We start from the raw sequence: 23,133 nt of genomic DNA, 5'->3' as shown, positions 1-23,133 counted from the left end.
TAACAAATCAAATAGTGAATTAATTAATATTTATAATTTTATAGCATGTTTGTAGTCCTGCAGTTCTTGACAATGTTAACTTCTATAAACTGTGCGAAACGAGTCGATTTGAGAGCTAGGAGTTATGCAGATACTCATTCGCTATGCCACACTGGAACATAATTAATTTTACTCTTGTTATGTATTATTAACGTGGAACCCGGACTGAAAACTATCACGGTGGTTTACTGTGAAAACTTTTTCTTTCAGCTACCGTGGCACTCTGTAACAACAAACTCATCTGTGCATCTTCTTACTTTCTTTGCACGTTATTTTTAATCCAAAATTTGTGATTTATTAGGGAGAAAAATATAAATTAACGCAGTCGCCATAAATGGTATTATTGCATACATAAATCTACAATATAATTTATAATTTCTAACCTGCAACAGAATAAGCAACAGATAAAAACAGACTAATATTTTTAATCAATGAATCGTATACTTTAACACATAGGTCTTCAAAAATCTCTTTCAGCAGAAATGACCGTTGGTTATAGCGCTCTATTTCGAATTCCTTGTTCATCACACCAACGTCAGTACAGATGTTATTGATCTGGCTTAATTAAAAACTTGTAATGAAATATTCTTTTAAATGTTCCATTTATATCCTGAAGATACTAATTGTATTCTACCCGAAAATTGTATATTATATTATTCAAGTTTTGTATTGTTATTGCAAATGTTCGTCCATTGAAATTCTTGTTTTTCCTTTGGAAATTATCATGAAAATGCTGTTCGTCACATTTTTTCCTATTGTTCGTTTCGAAAAACTTGGCCGTCTGCCTTCAGGTCAATCGAAATTGTACGTAGTTTACAGGAGCAATTTAACCCTTTCCTCTACATTGCTTCTTATTCATTCCTCACTGATTGAAATTAATTGATGGTGTGGAGCGTTTAGGAGCATAAGAAGAGAACCAAGAATGAAGAACATTACGGCTCCCTGCTCCTCAGGGAATTCCATGCACGTGAAAACAAGGGGAAGTCTGGTGGCAGAGCGTGTGATCGACTTCCTTCAGCACACTCCCAACTCTCTGTAATACATGGAACTTTGTTTTGTTCTCTCAAGGTTGGCAAGAAAATTGCTCCATTGTTTTCTAGTTTTCTGTTCCATCTAAATTTTGCAGCTAACACTTTAGAATAATCTGCTTAGAGGTTCAGCCTGCGGTGGGATTTGGGGAGCGGTTTTACAGGGAACCCCACAAGCACTCGGTGTCAACAGGACGAAGGCGAATGCAAATAGAAGACAGATCCATCAATCTTGCTCATAGCCTCTCTTATCGATCAATAGCCCGCGAAATGTTTTCTTCATTTCAACAGTAAATAGCTTCAGATAAGACAATTGAATTATACTTCCTAATTTGGCAAATAGGTGGCTAATAATAATTGCCTGTTTCCATATCGTGGTGTTCGTGCGCATGGACTCAGCCTATATTTCTTTTCGCTATATTCATATGAGAGCAGAAATTTTAGTTTGACTTATTGGGGCCTACGGCATACTATTACATCTCTCTGTATGTATGTATGTCTGTATGCATGTATACGTATATGTATGTACGTGTGTGTGTATATATGTATGTGTAAGAGTGGGCCATAGTAATTTGGCCCTTGCACCACCACCAACACTGACCTATTGTGCTTCCCCTTTGATTAACTCTTTGCTAATCCTACACTTCGGATAAAATGCAGGAACCTATTTATGGGGGCGTCATGGTAGTCACTTGGTTCCATAAAGATCTGGCCCAGGTGACGATATCTTAAATAAGCTATGTCCTCACAATTACACAGGATATGTGTGACAGTCATTTTCTTCCAGGCACCTTTCACAAGTGGGTTCATCTGTCAGTCTCAGTTTCAAAAGGTGTCATTTTAGGTGACAATGTCCTGTAAATAGCCCTATATCGATCTTAACTGGTCTCTGTTTAGCGTCAACAGATCCTTCGTTCTTCTGGCACAGGGCCCTTTTATAAATCCCTTTATGGCATACCATTACGTTCTCTAAAACAGACACCATTAGTAATGCAACCACTATCCTAATACGTAAAATGCAACTGCCTTAATAACGAATCACCTACTTTTTGTTCTGAAGCATCATAAAAAAAGTTGTTTTTTTTTACTTTAGCCTTTTCAATATGCGTGTTTTTCATTAACATTATCTCGAAAGAGAAAATGTAGGAATTTTTGCAAACTGAAGAGTATTTCCACACTTTAATGTTGAGGCGAGATTTGGGTAAAGAACAAAAATGGTATTAAAATTAATGTGTTAGAAATTAAATTTATATTTCAGGTGTTGTAATAAATTAGGTGATTGAAGAGAAGAATAAGTCGAAGGAGCTAAATATTTAACCAATAGATAAAGAAGATGTGACAGCAAAGAAAAATGGATAATCTATTGAGTAGAACGGGCAATGACAGACTCCGAAACCCGTAATTTGTTACAGAAGGATTTGCAGATAAGGAGACGCTCAAAAAAAAAAAGCTGAAAGAAGTTCGAACTCTAACCCGCGGAGGACAGAACAGCGCCATCAAACTGCAGGATCAATGGAGTGTTCTTGTAGTGGACACGCTAGCAGTGTGACTAGCCTAATTTGTTTCGGAAGTAGAGCTGTACCGTGAAAGTATGGTCTTCGTCGTCATCCTCATAGGCGGCAACATCGTCATCGTCATCGTCATCATCATCATCATCATCGACCGGAATGGGGGAGCTTGTTACCCCGTTCCATTTTCGAATATCTTTGTGGATATGAGTAAGTCTGAAGAATGCCGTCTTCTGGGATGTGGTGCCCTGTAGATCTTGTGTGAACCGATATTTCGGAGGAACATATCTCCTTCATCTTCAGGGTAGAAAAATCCGCGAGCGAGTAACCAGCGTTAGCACGTAGCTACAGACTGAGCTCAGTCTGAGGCGATACGTTCCTCCGAAATATCAGTTCACACAAGATCTACAGGGCACCACATCCCAGAAGACGGCATTCTTCATAGTCACTGCCGTGAAAACCTCTAATTTTACATGAGGAAGTCTGTTTTTACTCAAGCAGGTTATCAGACTGTTGAGAAACACCCTCCGTGAAATCTCGTGAAACTTAATTATATGTACTAGTAATTATTCATTACCGACTAGGAGATAATGAAGCAAATATCAATTCCGACCACGAATCGATAAGGGTTCGATGTAATAGGTCGAATACGAAAGTGCGTTGGGAGGAGAAGCAATGGCTATCTGTGCCTTTCTTTTGCTGTAAAGCACAAACGGAGGTGTGGCTACATAGCGAGACTATGGTAATGGAACAAGACGTCCAGGGGCGTCTATTCGGAAATCATCTACTAGGCATGCTGTATCATTCAGAACTCATATTTTCTGTGTAGGCAGATTTCATTGGCACACCTACACCCATCAAGAGCAAGGCGTAGGTGGGTGGACAATATTAAAATGGATCTCAGAGAGATCGGTTGGGATGTTATGGATTGGATTGATCTGGCTCAGGATATGGACCAGTGGAGGGATCTTGTGAACACGGTAATGAACCTTCGGGTTCCATAACATGTTGGAAAATTCCCGAGTAGCTGCACAATTGGCAGCTTCTCAAAAAGGGCTCAGCTCCATGAGAGGTTCATTCAGAACGTATTGCAAACCACCACAACAGCTTAAATCAGTAGAACAACTAACTACAGGCCAGACATCGGGGCTTCCGTCTCCAGCAGGACCAGGGACCCTTAGTCAACATGTGCATATCAGAGCTGGGTCTCACAAAGTCTCCTATTAAATTAATTTCTGGGGCTTTTTCGTATGTGTTAAAGCGGTCGGAACGTTAAAAAGACCACTCACATCTGGAGCGGAGGTGAGCAATATACCTCGGCTGAACCTCGCGCCTTGGCGGCGAGGTGTTGGTTAAAACAAAGGGACTTCTACACTTCAAACACTCTATAATATGATCTTCAAGATCTGACGAGAATAAAGTGCTTTTGGTCAAATGCCTCTTAAATATTCACGCAAAAGTCAGCGAAGGTAGCATTCTTAAAACGTTTATGCGGCTTTGCAGTTATAGGGGTCAGGGGCACCTTACGAAAAGCTTAACAGGACGAGAGAAGGCTGTTTCTTTCCCACAGAACAGCAAAAAGAACATAAAAAATAAGCGTACAATTCCAACATGCATGTCTTGTAGAGTTGTGAAAAATGTTCTTGAAACGTCAGTGTCACAGATATTCAGTTTCCCCGCACTCTGTAATTTTATCTTTGTCTCTACAGTCCATTTGTTGAGCCTTGGCTGCTTTTCAGTCTCTCGATCTTATACACAGTCGGCAGGACTCCATGGACGGGGGATCAGCCCGTCGCAAGGCAGCTACCTACACAGAATAAACGCACATATACATCCATGCCTTGAGTGGGATTCCAACCCACGATGCCACTGTTCGAGCTAGCGAAGACGGTTCATGCTTTAAACCGTGCGGCTACTGGGATCGGGGAAACTGTAATTCAGAAGTGATTGGCTATCCAATGGTACGCACGTGTTATGCACAGTCTGCAGCCCCTACACGCAGAATGCAGAAATATATTTTTCGAACTGAAGGAAAATAATTTCAAATTAATCTGAAACGTAATAATGCCTCTAACAAACAAACTCCGTGGCCTGTAGTCTGCAAGCGAACCATACCGACCGAGCGACCGCCGCTTGTCGGCTAAGTTAGTGTCAACTTTTGCGGATAGAGGGTGTCACGTGGTCAGCACAACAGATCCCCACGGCCGCTAATCTCTGTTTTCTAGACCGGAATAATGCCTCAGCTAATTTTATTAATAACCGTTCCACTTGCGATTAGTGACGACATAAGATTCTAGGGCATAATTCTTAAGGTTATGACATCTTTTCGGCTGATCCCCCATCCAAGGATTCATATCGACTGTATATAAGATTAAGAAACTGAATTGAAACGAACCATTTCATAGATGCCCAGTGCTGCAATTGGGAGCAACACGAAATACTGATGGTTGGATGTGATATTTTTCGTCTTACATTTTATTGCCTCTCAACTGCACAATACTGCCAATTCATGCCAATCTAATATAAAAGTTGGCATAGTCATTAATCAGTCAGTTTAATAAGCAATCGGTAATTTAGTAAATGATGGTCGATCAATTAACCCGCATAGATTACGAACTTGTAACCAAACATACGTACATGAAACATAATTTTATATAAAGCTGAATAATTTTCTGAGATCTGTTGTTTCACTTAAAAAAATATGAAGTCTCTTCAGGAATGTAGATCTGTTCGCTTTCCCAGGATTTCACAAATTTCCCATTTACCCTTATCCTAATATGCATAACACAAAACGTTTCATATATTTTTAACATGATACGATGTTATAGAGAACATACTACCTTGAGAAATTAACATAATACTACTCTCCATTTTCCTATCAACCTACCACCATGTAAGATATCAGGAATGTTTCTGTTTAATTCAGTAATTTTAGATGCAATGGTCAAGCTCAATGAATGAGGTGGTGCATCAGTGAGTTTCCGTGTATCAGAATCCGAAAATACGTTCAATGTTTATATCTATTACGAATAGTATGAATTTAAAACTGGGTTTGAAACTCGGTCTCTGACATTAAGACAGGAACACAGACTGAGGGTGTTTGAGAACGGGATGTTGAGGAGAGTATTTGGACAGAAGAGAGGTGAAGTGACAGGAGGTTGGAGAAAACTGCATAATGAGGAGCTTCATAACTTATACTCTTCTCCGCGTATAATTAGAACGATCAAGTCAAGGAAGATGAGATGGGCACGGCATGTAGCACGAAGGGGGGAGAAGAGGAATGCATATAGGATACCATATAGGATTTTAGAGACATAGGATGGGATGGTCTGCATTCGATTGATCTGGCTCAGGATAGGGACCAGTGGAGGGCTCTTGTGAACACGGTAATGAACCTTCGGGTTCCACAGAATATTTGGAAGTTCTTGACTAACTGCATAACTCCATAACTAACTCCATAAAATGCTGTGAAGTTCTTGAGTGGCTGCAAAATCGGCAGTTTCTGAAGAAGGGCTCAGCTCCATGAATGAGTGAGTGAGAAAACACGACGTTTCGGGAAATGGATCCGTTTCCGTCCTCAGGTGAGGGGAGATACACAGTTGGGCCCCTTAGAAAGAGCTAATCTCAAACACCATCGTCAGAACGCTCTAGAATCTATGGTACAGATAGTTCACATAAGTTTTCATGGCACTGGCATGTACTGCAACTGTGGTCTTAACAGTATTGGTGATGCAAAACATATCTAACCATAATGCAATGGTTCTGTGGAGATAAATGAGTGCCTCCTTGTTCCTGTAAGCTACTTCTAGGCAACGTCATTGTAGACCCCATATTAAAGCTTAGCCATAAATTGCACTTCCAGACAGGATGGCTGAAGAACTCCCGGGAATTACCCTCGTCTGTATCGATGCCTCCGTGGGAAGACGTGGGTAAAACGGTGGAATTCATTTGTCTCAGGGCGTAATTTCGTCGACAAAACCTCTCGACCATAAATTCCAGTCGGGATTCCTAAACGTGTTGCAAGAACTCTGTAGATAGTTGAAAGCTTATCCTCAAACATTTGCCCCATACACACAAACCCGTGGGGAAGTGGTCGAAAGCTCACATTCATAGGTTCACTTTATTTAATGCCATCATGTAGAAATATCACAGGCCGATCTTATATCAACTGCATTGTCTAGATCCCCTCTGTGGTCTAGTGGTCAGAGTTCCTGACTACAGATCCAGAGGTCCGCGATCGATCTCCGACGCTACCAGATTTTCTGAGAAGTAGTGGGTCTGGAACGGGGTCCACTCAGCCTCGTGATGATAATTAAGAACTATTTCAAGGAAATAGCGGCTCCGGTCTAGAGAACAGATATTAACGGCCGTGGGGATTCGTTGCGCTGACCACGCTTCACCCTCTATCCGCAAAAGTTGGCACTAACTTCACCAGCAAGCGGCGGTCGCTCGGTCGGTATAGTTCGCTTGCGGACTAAAACTACGGAGTTTGTTTGTTTGTTATTATGTCTAAACTAGTTAAGTCGAGGTTAGGAAAATCAGGTATTTAAGTAAAGACCGAAAAGTTAAAGTTGTCCCTATGCTGAATTAAGCACAACACCATTAAGACGTACTGGTGAGAGGAGGTAGTCAATTTCAAGCCCCGGCCGCTTTAACCCCGTAGAAATTACGCTGATATCCATTGGATTGGACGCTGAGTGGGCCCCAAAGCCGGTCTGGAAGCTTTGGCTTAGAGAAAAATAATTTGCCTCTGCCGCGAATCGAACACTTGCCGTCCAGACCCTAAGCCATCGCTATACGGACTGAGCTATCCTGACTCCGCATTAGTTATTCAGAGGAATTAATAAATATTGCCAAACGACAAGTGCCCAATTTGCTGTTATTTGCTTGATTACAGCATTCTCAAATTTTAATTCTAAAATAAGTAAGGGCATTGCGATATATGACGACTGAGGCCTCCCTTTTAAGAACCGAATGTGTGTAATAGCTCAGGCAGGTAGACGCCGGCTTTCCATCAGACCGGCCCAGGCTCGATCCGAAGTCAGATAACGTGGGATTTATGGTGAACAAATTAGGTATGGTGTAGCTTTTCTCCTAAGTATTTCCGTTTCCCCTGCCATTCTCATTCAAACAACTGCTCCGAAATCATTAATCATCCTAACTTCGACACTATACAGTCTCGATGCTGACGGCGTCGTTAAATAACCAACTAAAGAAAAATACATTATCCATTACAAAAACGTTTCGGAGACTAGATTCTGTCTTCATATTCAGGTAATACCCAGAGATAGGGATTACCTACCCATCTACCTATCTGTATACCTATCCTCCTACGTATCTAACTACCTATTCACCCACCCATCTACTCATCCAGACACCTATCTACTTATCTATCTATGGCTGTACAGCCGTTGTGGCTCTTAGCCGCTTTTTCAGTTTCTTAATGTATGCAGTCGCCGGTCACGGTAGCCTAGCGGTCTAAGGCATGTACTGTCTTCGCTCGCTTGGAAACTGGGATCGTGGGTTCGAATCCTACTCAGGGCATGGATGTTTAGTTTGTGTGTGTGCGTTTTTCTATGTTTGTGTACAGGTAGAGACCTTGCGAAGAGCTGATCACCCGCCCAAGGAGTCCTACCGAATGTGTAAAATCTATAAAAACCGAAGTGAACGGAGAAGTTCATGGAGGTAGGCCTAGGCCCACTGGGGCCGTAGTGCCAAAGAAAATAAATCATACAAATGCAGTTAAAATGTAATATAATGTTATATGATATTAGGTTATAATAGGTACGGTTAGCTCAGATATGCTTGCGAAGAGCCATACCACTCATGAAGAATCTGCCAACGAGCACACTAGACCAAATAAACATGGTAGCAAGAATGCGTGCGCAGAAATCAATGTGATAGTAAAGATGCGTGCGCATCAAATGTAACGCATGTTCACGCTTCTATCATAGACAAAAATATGGAAACCACAACTTCATTTAACATATTACATGCTCTCGATTTCATATTCCATGGAACATGCAGTATACAGAGAGAGGCATAAAGATATTGATTGCGCATTTTAGCTGCAACCTTCAGTTAGAACATGACACAATTACGAATAATAGCGGATTATACACTTTATGGATAAAATACTAATGGATTCGCCCGTAAATTTAGTACAATAAAAGGAACCTTACATGATTCACCAATAATTTTAATATATTTCATATTTATTGTTAGGGAGGAAACACTTTCACGTCTCATATAAAATAATTTAAATTATATTACTTTAAACACGCTGTAGTGCCTACTGCAGCATATTTTGATATTGTGGCAAATTTGCTCAAAGCAGGAACTGTGGAACAAAAGAAAAAAGCCGTTGCTAGGGAAAGGCTCTGAAACAACATTCGTTTCTAGGCAACTGCCGTGAAACAGACAACGGAACGATATCCGTTGCCAGACAGAAGATTCTTAATAAGCAAGAATAGACGACCGCTGCTAGGGAACGGTTAGGTAAACACGTTCCCGCGGCAACGAATAAGCGTAAGAGAATTGTGTTGTCTGCGCCGACCGTTCAGAGGAGCTATATGGAAAATAACAGGGGTAACCAAGTTAGTTCTCTGCGGCAATCTGTGAAGAAAGAGTCAGTTGTAAGGGAGCTGCCATTCATAGAGGACTTGAGAGCAGAAGCAGAAGAACCTCTACTGTTATAGCCGCTACCAGGGAACGGCTGGTGAAGATACAGCAGGCTGGAAAATGCTTATCGGGTGCTGTAGTGATATGTAAAGTGTGGAGATTAGAAGTGGTGCTCTAATCACTTGTAATTCCGAGTTGTGTGGTAAAGTGGCCAATAAATCCAATACCCAGTCGAAAACCCCGTCGAGAGTCACACATACACATGATAATATCCTGTTTTCATTCACTAAGAAGATAAATTAATTAATTTGTACTGTATAATACACGTATTTTACTTTCTTGTCTGCACAGCGACTGACTACGGACTGGAATACCGAGGTATTGGAGTTCCAGTCCCGGTAGGGTCAAGAATTTTCTTTCCTCCATGTCGTCCAGCCTGCCTCTGGGATCCACCCAACATCCTATACAATGGGTACCGGGGGCTCTTTCCCCGGGAGAAAAGCGGCAGGGGCCTGCAGCTGACCACTCACCTCCGGGCAGTGGCAAGGTCAACAAATCTGGATCTATATATCCACCCCCACATATGCCTTCATGGCGTAGTGCTTAATTATTTAAACACAGGAACATTTTTATTTATATAGATTATTATTATTTGTAATAAGAATAATTTTACGTTTCAGACAGACCATTTTGTTTTAACTTGTAGGACAGGGAACAGTACTGCGATGCAGCCCGACATAGCAGTGCTCATCTGATTTCTGATTTCTACTCGCAAGGAAATATTATCCTTTCCATTATCTTCCATTCATTCAGTTTCATGCAATCTCGTAACAGTGTGTATGACATGATAGTAATTGAAATCCATAAAAAGCGTGTCCTGTTTCAATTGGAACTACTGGCTGTGTTTGTGTTCCTGTTCTGTTGTTCCGGGAGGGAAATTCCATCATATGGTTACGCAGTGGTGTAGAAGGAGTCTATAAGGATTCCTTCCATGCGCGAGAGGTTTTGAACAATGTTTTCCTTAGATTAAGCTTTCCGTGTGTTACAAGTGCCTACCATAGCCTGTTTCAATACAGCACATAACCGGAAGTAACGTGAATATGTTCTATTTGGATCGCAGTCTGCATAGTACGTCTTGCCGCATTTCCACGGAGATCAGTTACACTTCCATCGAAACAGTTTACAAAGAATGCACAGTCAGCATCAATCCTTGTAGCTATATTTTGAAAGAAATCAGACGGTCTGTATGAAAGGAAACCGTATACGGTCTGGAACATTCTGACTCATGTAACAGCTAAGTTAGCTTCTCTGCCCGGCCTATCTGCTTGGGAGTCCAAAGCCAACGTACTGTCACGTGACATGACGCCCGAAAGCCGGAAGAGTGAAGTCAGAATACACGTTCATTCCTAGATAATACCTCGGTAAACACATTCTCACGGCAAGAAATACGCAAGCAACAACAGAATAACTTCCGTTACTATGTAAGAGAGCTGTAAACACGCCTTCCCAACAACAGAGGCTGTGTTTTCTGCGTTCTCTTTCTCTCACAATTTCGATTTCGATTTTTCATCCGAATTCAGTAACGTGTTGCCAATGCATTCACGACAGAACAAATTTACATCTGTCATATAGTCCATATATTAATTTTCAGATTGGGTTCCATAATGATTTTAGCTTAGTTTTCTTATTTTGTAAGGAAGGGCATATATTGGCATAATCGTGTGTAGGTATACTCGATTGTGCCATATTAAAAAGAATCCTAGACTTCACTAAACGCGCGATGAAAAAACATTTCATCAAAGAACATTCTAGAGCCTGGGTAGCTCAGTCGGAAGAGCGCTGGGCTACAGGCTGGACGACCGGAGTTGGATTCATGGCAGGAACAAGATTTTTCTCTTCTCTGTAGTGTTCAAACCAGCTCTGGGGCCCAATTAGTTTCATATCCAGTGAGTACCGAGGGTAAAGAGGCAGCAGCTCGAAGCCGACCACTCCCATCCATCCAGAATGGTGGAGGCATACCTCCGCTTCCCATACGTCTTCGTGGCATATTGCTAATGAATTAGGCATAAGGACAACTTTATTACTATTATGTCTTTACAGCCTTTTGTTGGGCCTTGGTAATTTTTTTTTTTCAGTTCCTTAATCCTGTACACAGTCGGTAGAACACGTTGGACGGGAGATCAACACGTCGCAAGTCCGCTACTTACGCAGAACAACACATAAAATAGAATAAATACACAAAATACAGATACCCATGCCATTAGTGAAATTCTAACCCACGATTCCAGTGTTCGAACAAGCGAAGACAGTTCACGCCTTAGATCACGAGGCCACTGTGACAGGAAAGGGCATTTTTACTTTACCTTTTTAGCGTTTTTTATTCAGAGAACGTTCCATTTATGTAACTTCCAATTTCCTACAAGGGAACACTAAAAATATAATGACCCTTCGAGTCTGTCTGGCAGACGCAACACTGACACTATTACTAGAGTTATAACATATGACAGTAGAATGCTGAAAAATATACAACCACTTTTTACGAGGTTGTAAATAAAAATGGAAGATAATATCTTGACGAAACACAGATTTGTCGACTTTATGACAACATCTGATTCTGGGGATGCTATGACTATATGTACAAACATAAGTTTCGTTACGCTTTTGAAATTCGGATTAACGGGGCAATACGGGATTCTGAGCTTATGTTTACCAAATTTGCGTCATTTTTTATGTCATAGTACGAGATATATTTCCTTAAATAGTCGATTTTCGAAATATTTTGAATGCTGTAATATTCTGGACGCTGTTCACGGTAGCCGAGGGGTCTGAGGCATGTACTGTTTTCCCTCGCTCGGAAGCCAGGATCGTGGGTTCGAATCCCACATAAGGCGTGGATGTTTAGTGTGTGTATGCGTTTACTCCTTGTTTGTGTTGTCCTGTATTTAGGTAGAGGCCTTACGACGAGCTGATTACCCGTCCAAGGAGTCCTACTGTCTGTAAAAATTATCAACGAAACTGAGAAATCAGCCCTAAGCTCCAAAGTTGGGAGCGAGGGGAAAAGAATTCTGAACAGGGAAAATATAACTTACTTATTTACTTACTTATGGAGCTGAGCCCTTCTTGAGAAGCCGCCAATTCTGCAGCTACTCAAAAATTTCCCAGCATTTTATGGAACCCGAAGGTTCATTACCGTGTTCACAAGAGCCATCCACTGGTCCCTTTCCTGAGCAAGATCAATCCAATCCATACCATCCCATCTTATCTCTCTAAGATCCATTTTCATATTGTCCACACACCTACGCCTTGGTCTTCCCGGTGGTCTCTATACTTCTGACTTTCCCACCAATATATTATCTGCATTTCTCGTCTCCTCCATTCTGGCTACATACCCTGCTCACCTCATCCTCATTAACTTGATCAACATCCAGATTTAAAGGCCTTGCGGAAGAATATTTTGATTCACCCCCCATTCTGCAACAGTTCGAATTTTATCTTTTTTCCAAACAACGTTAACAGGTCTGCAGCACACAAAGTGCTTGATAAATTTATGATCCTTCTCGAATCTTTACGAGCTATGATTAGGTATATATTCCTTACATATGATATTTTATATTAAATACAAGTAGCGGAACAAAAATGAATTCTGTATAGGAGTACAACTTTCAGCGGTCTCCTACCATGCCATCTGAAATAGGCTTTGTCCGTTAAGGCGCTACAGTTTATTCGATATTTAATTCAAACGCTGATAAGTATAGCACCGGGAATTTCATAAGAACATTTAAGAATGATTTTCTTTTGGTTACTTGCCGTGTTAACTCCTGAAGGACTGAAGCATTATATTATTCGCAGACTGCACATAAAATATTTCTTGATACCGAAAGGGTCAAAAGCATTAAGAAACGAAAGACGGAAATTTCTTTCAAAACTCAATGATCAAAATTCCACTGAAGTGCATTCCATTCTTACAAGTTCAGGGAAGTAGAACCATTGAAAATCGAGCAAGTACTGTTGAACTCTATCCCAGCATGAGCAAAGGCTGAGTTAGGAAAATAGATTATATGTTCAGTTTGTCCTTTGCTTCAGTGTTTACTTACTCGACTGTTGCATGAAGGGTGTTGTCCTTTATAAGGTGGAAAAATCATTACAAACAGAATGTTCTGTAGGTCTGAAGTTAAGCGTTTCCGTTATACGCGTATAAAAATTGAAAACAGAATAGAAGCTAATATGATAGAAGAGAAGAGAAGAGAAGAGAGGAGATGAGAGGAAAAGAGAAGAGAAGAATTTACCACTTAAATGCTTTAAAAAAAACAAAATTTAAATATTTAGTTGTTTATAACCAAAATGTACCTATAAAATTTTGAATAAATAATTTTACTAACTAATTCGAATATTTAATTTTAAATCCAGTAATCCGAACAGTTCGACAGTCTAAACACATCAGTGCTTTAATTAGTACGGCTTTCCGAAGTTGTACTGTATTTAATGGACTCGTTTTTCAAAATCGTCCTGTATGTTTACAATTTGACTATTGAATTATTATCCTACAAGCAAAATGTGACGTAGAAACTTCATGGGGTCCTAGTACTATGGGATAATAAATCTCCATATAACAAAGAGTTTCCAGTATGGAGGGCGCTAGTAAGAGTAGAATCTCTGAAGAAGCATAACAAAGAGTTTCCAGTATGGAGGGCGCTAGTAAGAGTAGAATCTCTGAAGAAGCATAACAAAGAGTTTCCAGTATGGAGGGCGCTAGTAAGAGTAGAATCTCTGAAGAAGCATAACAAAGAGTTTCCAGTATGGAGGGCGCTAGTAAGAGTAGAATCTCTGAAGAAGCATAACAAAGAGTTTCCAGTATGGAGGGCGCTAGTAAGAGTAGAATCTCTGAAGAAGCATAACAAAGAGTTTCCAGTATGGAGGGCGCTAGTAAGAGTAGAATCTCTGAAGAAGCATAACAAAGAGTTTCCAGTATGGAGGGCGCTAGTAAGAGTAGAATCTCTGAAGAAGCATAACAAAGAGTTTCCAGTATGGAGGGCGCTAGTAAGAGTAGAATCTCTGAAGAAGCATAACAAAGAGTTTCCAGTATGGAGGGCGCTAGTAAGAGTAGAATCTCTGAAGAAGCATAACAAAGAGTTTCCAGTATGGAGGGCGCTAGTAAGAGTAGAATCTCTGAAGAAGCATAACAAAGAGTTTCCAGTATGGAGGGCGCTAGTAAGAGTAGAATCTCTGAAGAAGCATAACAAAGAGTTTCCAGTATGGAGGGCGCTAGTAAGAGTAGAATCTCTGAAGAAGCATAACAAAGAGTTTCCAGTATGGAGGGCGCTAGTAAGAGTAGAATCTCTGAAGAAGCATAACAAAGAGTTTCCAGTATGGAGGGCGCTAGTAAGAGTAGAATCTCTGAAGAAGCATAACAAAGAGTTTCCAGTATGGAGGGCGCTAGTAAGAGTAGAATCTCTGAAGAAGCATAACAAAGAGTTTCCAGTATGGAGGGCGCTAGTAAGAGTAGAATCTCTGAAGAAGCATAACAAAGAGTTTCCAGTATGGAGGGCGCTAGTAAGAGTAGAATCTCTGAAGAAGCATAACAAAGAGTTTCCAGTATGGAGGGCGCTAGTAAGAGTAGAATCTCTGAAGAAGCATAACAAAGAGTTTCCAGTATGGAGGGCGCTAGTAAGAGTAGAATCTCTGAAGAAGCATAACAAAGAGTTTCCAGTATGGAGGGCGCTAGTAAGAGTAGAATCTCTGAAGAAGCATAACAAAGAGTTTCCAGTATGGAGGGCGCTAGTAAGAGTAGAATCTCTGAAGAAGCATAACAAAGAGTTTCCAGTATGGAGGGCGCTAGTAAGAGTAGAATCTCTGAAGAAGCATAACAAAGAGTTTCCAGTATGGAGGGCGCTAGTAAGAGTAGAATCTCTGAAGAAGCATAACAAAGAGTTTCCAGTATGGAGGGCGCTAGTAAGAGTAGAATCTCTGAAGAAGCATAACAAAGAGTTTCCAGTATGGAGGGCGCTAGTAAGAGTAGAATCTCTGAAGAAGCATAAAAAAGGGTTTCCAGTATGTAGGGGGCTAGTAAGAGTAGAACCTCTGAAAAAGCATAACAAAACACGCTCTAGTACAAACACGGCAAGATTCAACTTCGGAGGTAACACTAAATTGAAAGTAAATATTATGAAATTATTAAAGATGATGCTTTAATTTTAACTGGTTTTCACTGATAGCAGATCAGTATGGTTACGAAGCCTGAGTTCCTTTTGAAAAGCAGGTAGAAATTTAAGACATATATGTATTTTTATCCTTACTGCAGATGAAAGAGCATATTCTCTGGATGAGAGGCTGACAGCAAAATCTACAAATTAATGCACGTAAATTATATCTCAGTAAATATAAGGATATTATTGGCTATTGCAAGGCCAAAGTGCAGAATAAACTTTCCACATTTTTCCGATTAACAGTTGTAAACTTTGTCCAATAAAAATTCTGTAGGAACGCAATTATTTATTATAAATTAAATTTAAAGAAACTCTACATATATTTCACCTGTGGATAATACTAGAAAATGGATTCAGTACCGTTCACATAGAAATTTACGCACTGCTGTAAAAGAACGAGACAAAATAATTACAGTTAGAGGGATTTGGGGGAGTTAATGCAGCTTAATACTTTCGTAAAGTCTATGTTTAGTGGCAGCGCTAGAGCTCAAGCGGTTAGTCGCTGGCTTCCCACCACGACGGCCCGGGTTCGATCCCGGGTCTGGTCAAGAGGGATTTGTGGTGGACAATGTGGCGCTGGGCAGGTTTACTCCGAGTATTTCGGTTTCCCCTGCCAAACTTCATTCCACCAATTGCTCCACAATCACCCTCACCTATCATCTGGGGCTCGTACAATAGGCCAGAAGCGGCCGCAGTACAAGGGACTTAGTCCCACCCCACTAACAATAAAAAAATGTCTATGTTAAGTGCTTAAACAGCACTGTATTTTTGCAGGCCGGAATGTGCACATTATTCTATATACTCTATTGGCTTTATTTTTGAACAATTCATAACTCGCAACGAAAAATATGAAACCCTGGTTCTTAACGTGGGGAACGTATAAATAAATGAGGGGGGGCTGTGAACGTAGAGGGCAGTAATCGGTGTCTCCCTAAAGACTGCATGCGATTATTACGAAATTATAACTTACTGACAGCTGCCTACAAAATTTATTACTTAATATTCTTACTGCTCGTATTATCTTCTTTGTCCACTTCATCTTCGGTACCGAGCAACTTGGCTAAAGCGATAATATGTGTTCGGGAGGTGCCCCTTTGAAATTTCAGCCCGAAAACATAAAATCCTGATGTAATTACTTCATGGTTTTCCACAGTCTCTCCCGACAAATTATGAGACACCACCTAAGATTAAATTAATATCACTTCGTTGTCAATTCATTATTCACTACCATCCAGGCATTCGACACTATATAGCTCGAGTTAATGGAAAAGTCGTGAAATAGAGTATAGATAAATACAATGAAGTAACTTCGTCTCTCGCATAACCTGAAACTGTTTAGTTAATGTTACCTGAACATGTCACAATTTCATATTTTATAAGCTCTAACGTATGTATTTCTTCCCCCATCAAGTATAATGTATTTCATGTAAAACTTGTCATCGACTTCATCGAAATATATATACTCTCATTTATATTCCACCACCTTGTCGTGGTTGTGGGGCTTGCGTGACTCTGTGACCTGGAGAGCTATGCCGGTGGTAGTTTAACTACTAGTAGGGTCATCCATGCCCGAAAGGTCAAAGGATAGAGTACAGACTAAGAAAGATACTCTGGTCCTCCAGGTTAGGGATTGGGTATGAGGCTAACAACCTCATCCTGTAAAAATAATTTTGTTCAGAAACCTAATAACCAGCCTCGGGACACCATGTGAGGATCCATTCCTATGGCAGCACGCACTGGTTGTAGAGACTGGTTGTAGAGGAGGCCAAGGCTCACCCAGGCCTGTAGCGCCGAGTGGTAGGTAGGTAGGTAGGTAGGCACTCGTATTTATATAAAGGATCCTGAAACATATAATGTATTTTCCGTAGGAGGAAAATGGGTGTGGAAGTTTCAGAAGGTCAAAAGGAGGACGCGAGACGAGGAAGTTGCTATCACACAGAGCCATACAGAAAATCAAATAATTACATGAAAGCTTGGGGATGGAGGTTGATTCATTACATCAATATGATGTTACACATTCTCCACTGATTGGAAGTGCACTTACATTACGACGTTCGAGCAAGAGTAGTCTGAAACTTTCTGTATATCAAATGTGGGCAAGCTTCGATAATTGAGAAAGGAAAATGTCCGGATGCCACTAGTTCAGAGATTCGTCTTAAGAATATTTCCTTTCATGTTTAATTTATAGGTTCGGTAGGCTACTATGAAAATTCTAAAGTTACACTTGTTTATAAGAAGTAACACAGAGAACATCGTTTTGAATTTTTAACTCGATGTGCATGAAAGTGAAGAAAGAAATATATGATCAAAATTATGTTTTCTGAAGAAATATTATTCAACTATATCGACTAAATATCTCGATATTGAGAGCGTCCTTAAATAAAGAACTCAAAATATTCAATATATTACAAGACCATAACCAAATTACAATAAAAAAACTCTTATTTGCAAATTGAAATTAAATCCGTTGTTTTAACTCATTGTACTTTTCATCCAGATGTGAAAAGTTTTTCAGAGTAAGTATTTTTCGTTTTTCTTGAAATGTGAACAAACCAGGTCTACTGCCTGAAATGTTTCCTGTAAATTCCACTTGTGGCGCTGACTGTGTGATGATAGCGTAAACAGTAATTTTACGTAGGTTAAATATTATTTAAAAAGTAAATATTCCTGTTCACTTAGATTTTAATATCTTTTTCAGCGTAAGTCTCTTAATTTTTTAAAGACTTCAAAGTATTATGTAAAAGACTTCTACAATTGTTCACTCTTGTTTACAGTGATGCATTAAAAATAAAAAGGGCACAATATTTATATTTAGAAATTTGTTGTGGTCCCATCAAGAGTATCATTGCCACTGTACCAAAAGTGACTCACAGTAGAGACAATTTATGCCCGGAATTGTAACTTGTGACCCGGAAATTTGTTTACGGTACACCTCACAACCTCGATGCACTTAGAGCCAGTATAATATGTTTTTTTTTTTATATTTGAGTTGTCTCAATAAGCAAAACTGGACCTTCCGTGAAGTGAATTTTTTATTTCTTCGGTTGATGCCCCTGTATACTTCGATCTAATATGAACGTTAGTGACGTAACATCTAACCATGTGGTCGAACTCCTTTACTTCAGAGAAGATCGCTACAAGTTTGAACTGAATTAACTTGGAACTGAAGAATACGACTGCGCATGTCTGAACAGATAGACATTCTAAGCGTGCAATCAAACTCGAAGAGAGAACTTTTTAATCACTAATACCTAAACGAAAAGTTAATAATTTTCTGCAACGGTAAAAATATCATTCACAATGAACTGCAACATGACATAACTATTAGCATCAAAACTGCGATGGACTTTGCATGCAAGAGAACAAAGTACTGTCACACAGATACGCAATATTCAAATTTATCTCGTTAAATTGAAAAGAGAATATCACACAGCCCAATCCAGTGATTTTAATGTGCTTTATTTATTTATTTTTATAGTTTGTATCCTGTTGCTTAAGTACAACTAAAAATACAAATCTCACCATCAACGCTATAGTCTTTTTATTGATTTGGGTTACACTACAAGTTTCGATCCTTAAAGAATCATCTTCAGGTGTTCCCAATTACACATTATTAATTGCTGAATTGCAATTCAGGCCCATCGGGACGCAGAAGATGTAAATCCGGAAAGGTAGTCTGTTTCTTCCCTTTCACTGACAGATAAATTCACTGAAACAAAAGACTGAATCTCCGAAATAAATTTTACAAGAAGGAAGTTCAATTTACTGTGTAACTGGAAACACCTGAAGATAACTATTTAAGGGTCGAAACATGTAGTGTAACCAAAGTGTAACCCAAATAAATAAAAAGGTTGTTGCGTTGACGGCGAGATCTGTATTATTAGACATAAAAGGGCGGCCGGCGCGTAAGGCTGACATTACCCCCATCTTTGAGCCGATTGTCTAAATACTGTGGGACCCTCAACGTTTCACAACCCTATGGGCCTTCACGACCTAGTACAGGGATAGCCTTACTTTTACCTTACCATTGCGACTAAAGAGGATAAACATATTTCATATCATTTTCAAGAGATCAATATTTCGGCGGTTGCCTTTATGGAATTTGTACGAGTTATTCAATAAATTCTAGTGCTGCAGAATATTCATCATTACATGATCCAACACGTCACGACCCGTTCCGAGACAAGCATCCAGGCTCCCACAAGCAGTCAACGCGAATGACTACATAGCCCTGCCATAGTAAATGATCTGGTGTCGTTTTAAACATCAGCTAAGAAAAGTGAGTTGATGGAGTAAGACTTGACAAAAAAAATGTTCAAGTCACATGTAGTTTCCTTCAAAATTGGAATAGTGCAAGGCGGCATAGAGCTTGGAGTGCTGATGTAGGATTACGCCCCCGTAGGTTGACACAACTGACAGAAACTTTCGAATTCGTGAAAGCAAACTCAGTAGGCAAATGCAAACAGAAGGATACTACACTGCTGTTGAAACTGCAGATGTCGAATGAAGTACTTGTTGGCATAATCCAGTACAAACTTACACGTAATTGGTAGCCTTGTCATAGCTCAGGCTGTTAGCTGCCGGCTTCCCACCGTGGAGGCCTGCGGTCGAGCCCAGGTCAAGTCATGTGGGATTTGTGGTGGACAAAGTGGCACTGGGACAGGTTTTATAAGAGTACTTAGGTTTCTCCTGCCAATTCGCATCCCACCGACTGGTCCACATTCATATGTCATTCGGGGCTGGTACAATAGGCCAATTAGTGGTTGACGTACCAAGTGAACTCAGTCTCACCCCACCCCAAGAAACTAAACTAACTAAACTACGTGTAATTCAAATAAATATCTCTAACAAGAACTTATTATTCATTACAAATGAAAATTCAAACACAAATAGTTCTTTAATAAGAAAAATAGAAATAATGTACGAACCCAAATGTGATTTACACTTTCAAATAAATTTCCTTAATAAGATTTAAAGTTTTTATTATGGTATGGATTTTTGACCTCTGGGTTATGACTCCATGTAGCATTGTCGCCGATTACACAGTGTCACAACCCAGGACCCCAAAATCGACTCTATTTTTGTCTAACTGACATTATACGTATTAGGAAATATTTATGTTACAAAATACGAACATATAAATCTTTGTAGGATTTGAGATTCTCGCAGATGGGTTACAAAAGTCTTTGAGTTTCAACGGACTACACGGCGCTAGTACTCTTCAATATAAATCTTACTGTGGACAAGGAATGCAGTAGTCGTAACACGGCACGCTTCATATCGAAAATGATTAACACGGTCCTCTCTTGGCCTGCATATTTTGGATTCAGGTGACACAGTTCATTGCTTTAGAGATTGGAGAATAATTTCAGTCACAATATACAATACTGGGTGTCAATTACTATAAATTACCCGAATTTTGAGCCTTGGCTATCGATGTATAACTTAATTTTTTTTTCGGTATGAAGTTAATGTACCAGGTTTATACATAATGGATTCAGAACTGCCTTGGACTTCAGGTTATCAGGGCGGTGACTCCGAAGAACATAGTATTCTGAATTATAATACCTTGTAGCTCAAAGACGGCTGATACTCTGGAGAATATATCGCCGCAATTTTCACGATCGAAGGATAAGCCAAGTAGGAGGCAAGTTGGGCTAAAAATGGAGGTGATGCGATTCATTCAAAAGTCAGACTGTTTCCGAACTATACTGCATTACAACACAGGAAACCGTATTCTTCAAAGCACTCGGGTTTATTTACTAGATGTGAAAATACGATAATCACAATGAAAATAGAAGGCCGTGGAAGTCAGTCACAGGACAGACACAGCCGTTCAAGCCGGTAGAAGTCCACCGATATTTTGGAGGACGATATTGTTCTCATCTTCAAGACCGAAGCGTAAGCCAGGGAAGAGGTCAACAGGAAGGAGACAGCAAGCAGAGTAACTCGGAAGATAACACTCTTCATATTCGCCACTGTCAGCGCCCCCAATTCAACAAGTGATATAGACGTTGGCTTCAATTCAAGTACTTGGCGCTGGGAATTTCGGGTAATTCACTTGTAGATTTCTCACATATATGTATACACATACTTACTTACTCAAGAAGCTTAGCTATTCTTGAGGAGCCGCCAATTCTGCAGCTACTCAAGAATTTCCCAGCACTTTATGGAACCCCAAAGGTTTATTACCGTGTTCACAAGAGCCCTCCACTGGTCCCTATCCCGAGCCAGATCAATCTAATCCTCACCAGCCCATCCTATTTCTAAGATCCATTTTAATATTGTCCACCCACCTACGACTTGGTCTTACCAGTGGTCTCTTTCCCACCAATATCCTATACGCATTCTTCTTCTCCTCCATTCGTGCTTCATGCCCTCCCCAACTCATTCTCCTTGGCGTGATCATTCTAATTATATTTGGAGAAGCGTACAAATTATGAAGCTCCTCAATATATACATATATGAAAATTTTAATGGAAATATCTCCGCTATAATTATCAAATGTATCTTTTTATTTCACATTAATACCATCCACACCTCCTTGCGGTTTTGCGTTTTCTGTTATGTCAGGCGTTTTGGATTTATGAAGACGTTTTGTATTTTCGTCTTTCAATATTAACTGTTCTGCATACCGTTTACAGCTATGCAACTTTGTATATACCAGACTTCACACAGTTCGTAAAAAACGTGTTTCTTTATTTATCATGTCCCTATATTTTAATATCTAAAATTTATGAAAAGTTTCAAGCTACTTGTTGAGAAGGTCTGCAGGTGCCACGCTGTTACTGCCTGTTGTAACTAATCGAAAATGTGTGGGTTGAATACAAGTATTGAAAGAAATGCCAATAGCAGCGTTATTAAACTAACTTTACTGCTTAAAATCTACTACTACACAAACGTTCCTTTCATCCTCTAAAATATATCGCAACTTTGACCTTCAATCGAAATACCTTCCAATTATAATTCCAATTCTGTATTACTCTTATGAATTATGCTTTGAAATTTTAGGTTTAAAAATTAGGTGTCATTTTGTTTGTGTATTTAAAATTAAAATTACATTAAAATGATTTTCCTTTAAATTAGGACATCCATTTCACATGCTCACAATCCAATCATAACATCCAGTATTGAAAAGAATAAACAAAGGTGTCAACAAGCTCTACGAATAAGCATATTTATTCAGAAAATTACTACAAAGACAATGTTGCACATCCATCTACAAGTAGGATCACTTCAAGGAGGCCACCGTCTGTAACCAGCGCATACCACTCTTGGTATCACAATCTTAAGAAAAATCACAAAACTTTACTGCACAGAGGGATTTCTTGTATACGTCCTTCATTCTAGGAAGCACCACAATTTCTTTCTCTCCTTGCTCAAACTAATAAATATCGAGCTTCATTGTCCATTAACAAAATAATAAATTATGGCTTAAATTTCTTGCAGGGGTACCATTATGAAAGCTAATAAAGAACTTATTAAGAATTTCTTTTTGTATGAGAAGCTTCAAGGAAATGCGATGCATTTCGTTTTGTTCAAATTCTTCATTTGCTTAAGCAAGCTGCACAAACTTCACAAAGATGGCAATCCATTGAAAGAAGCTCAGAAGTTACGGGTATTTTTCTTGGAAATAAAATCACTTTTTTGTGAGGGGCACTTCTAACAAAAATCAGAATTAGCATTCATACTTGAATCACTACGTGTACATTTTATGGCGTCCTCCAGGTTACA

The 23,133-nt window shown here is 39.7% G+C and overlaps 1 protein-coding gene across 2 annotated transcripts in view; it reads right to left on the bottom strand.

Moving 5' to 3' along the window:
- LOC111863312 (protein unc-13 homolog B) overlaps positions 1-23,133 on the bottom strand; it is a 777,834-nt gene that overhangs the window by 81,831 nt on the left and 672,870 nt on the right. The window lies entirely within an intron of this gene.

This window comes from Cryptotermes secundus, unplaced genomic scaffold (genome assembly GCF_002891405.2).
Source record: "Cryptotermes secundus unplaced genomic scaffold, Csec_1.0 scaffold159, whole genome shotgun sequence".
NCBI classification, from domain to species: domain Eukaryota; kingdom Metazoa; phylum Arthropoda; class Insecta; order Blattodea; family Kalotermitidae; genus Cryptotermes; species Cryptotermes secundus.
Note: the sequence above shows the minus strand (reverse complement) of the source record. Positions and strands in the feature narration are given on the sequence as shown.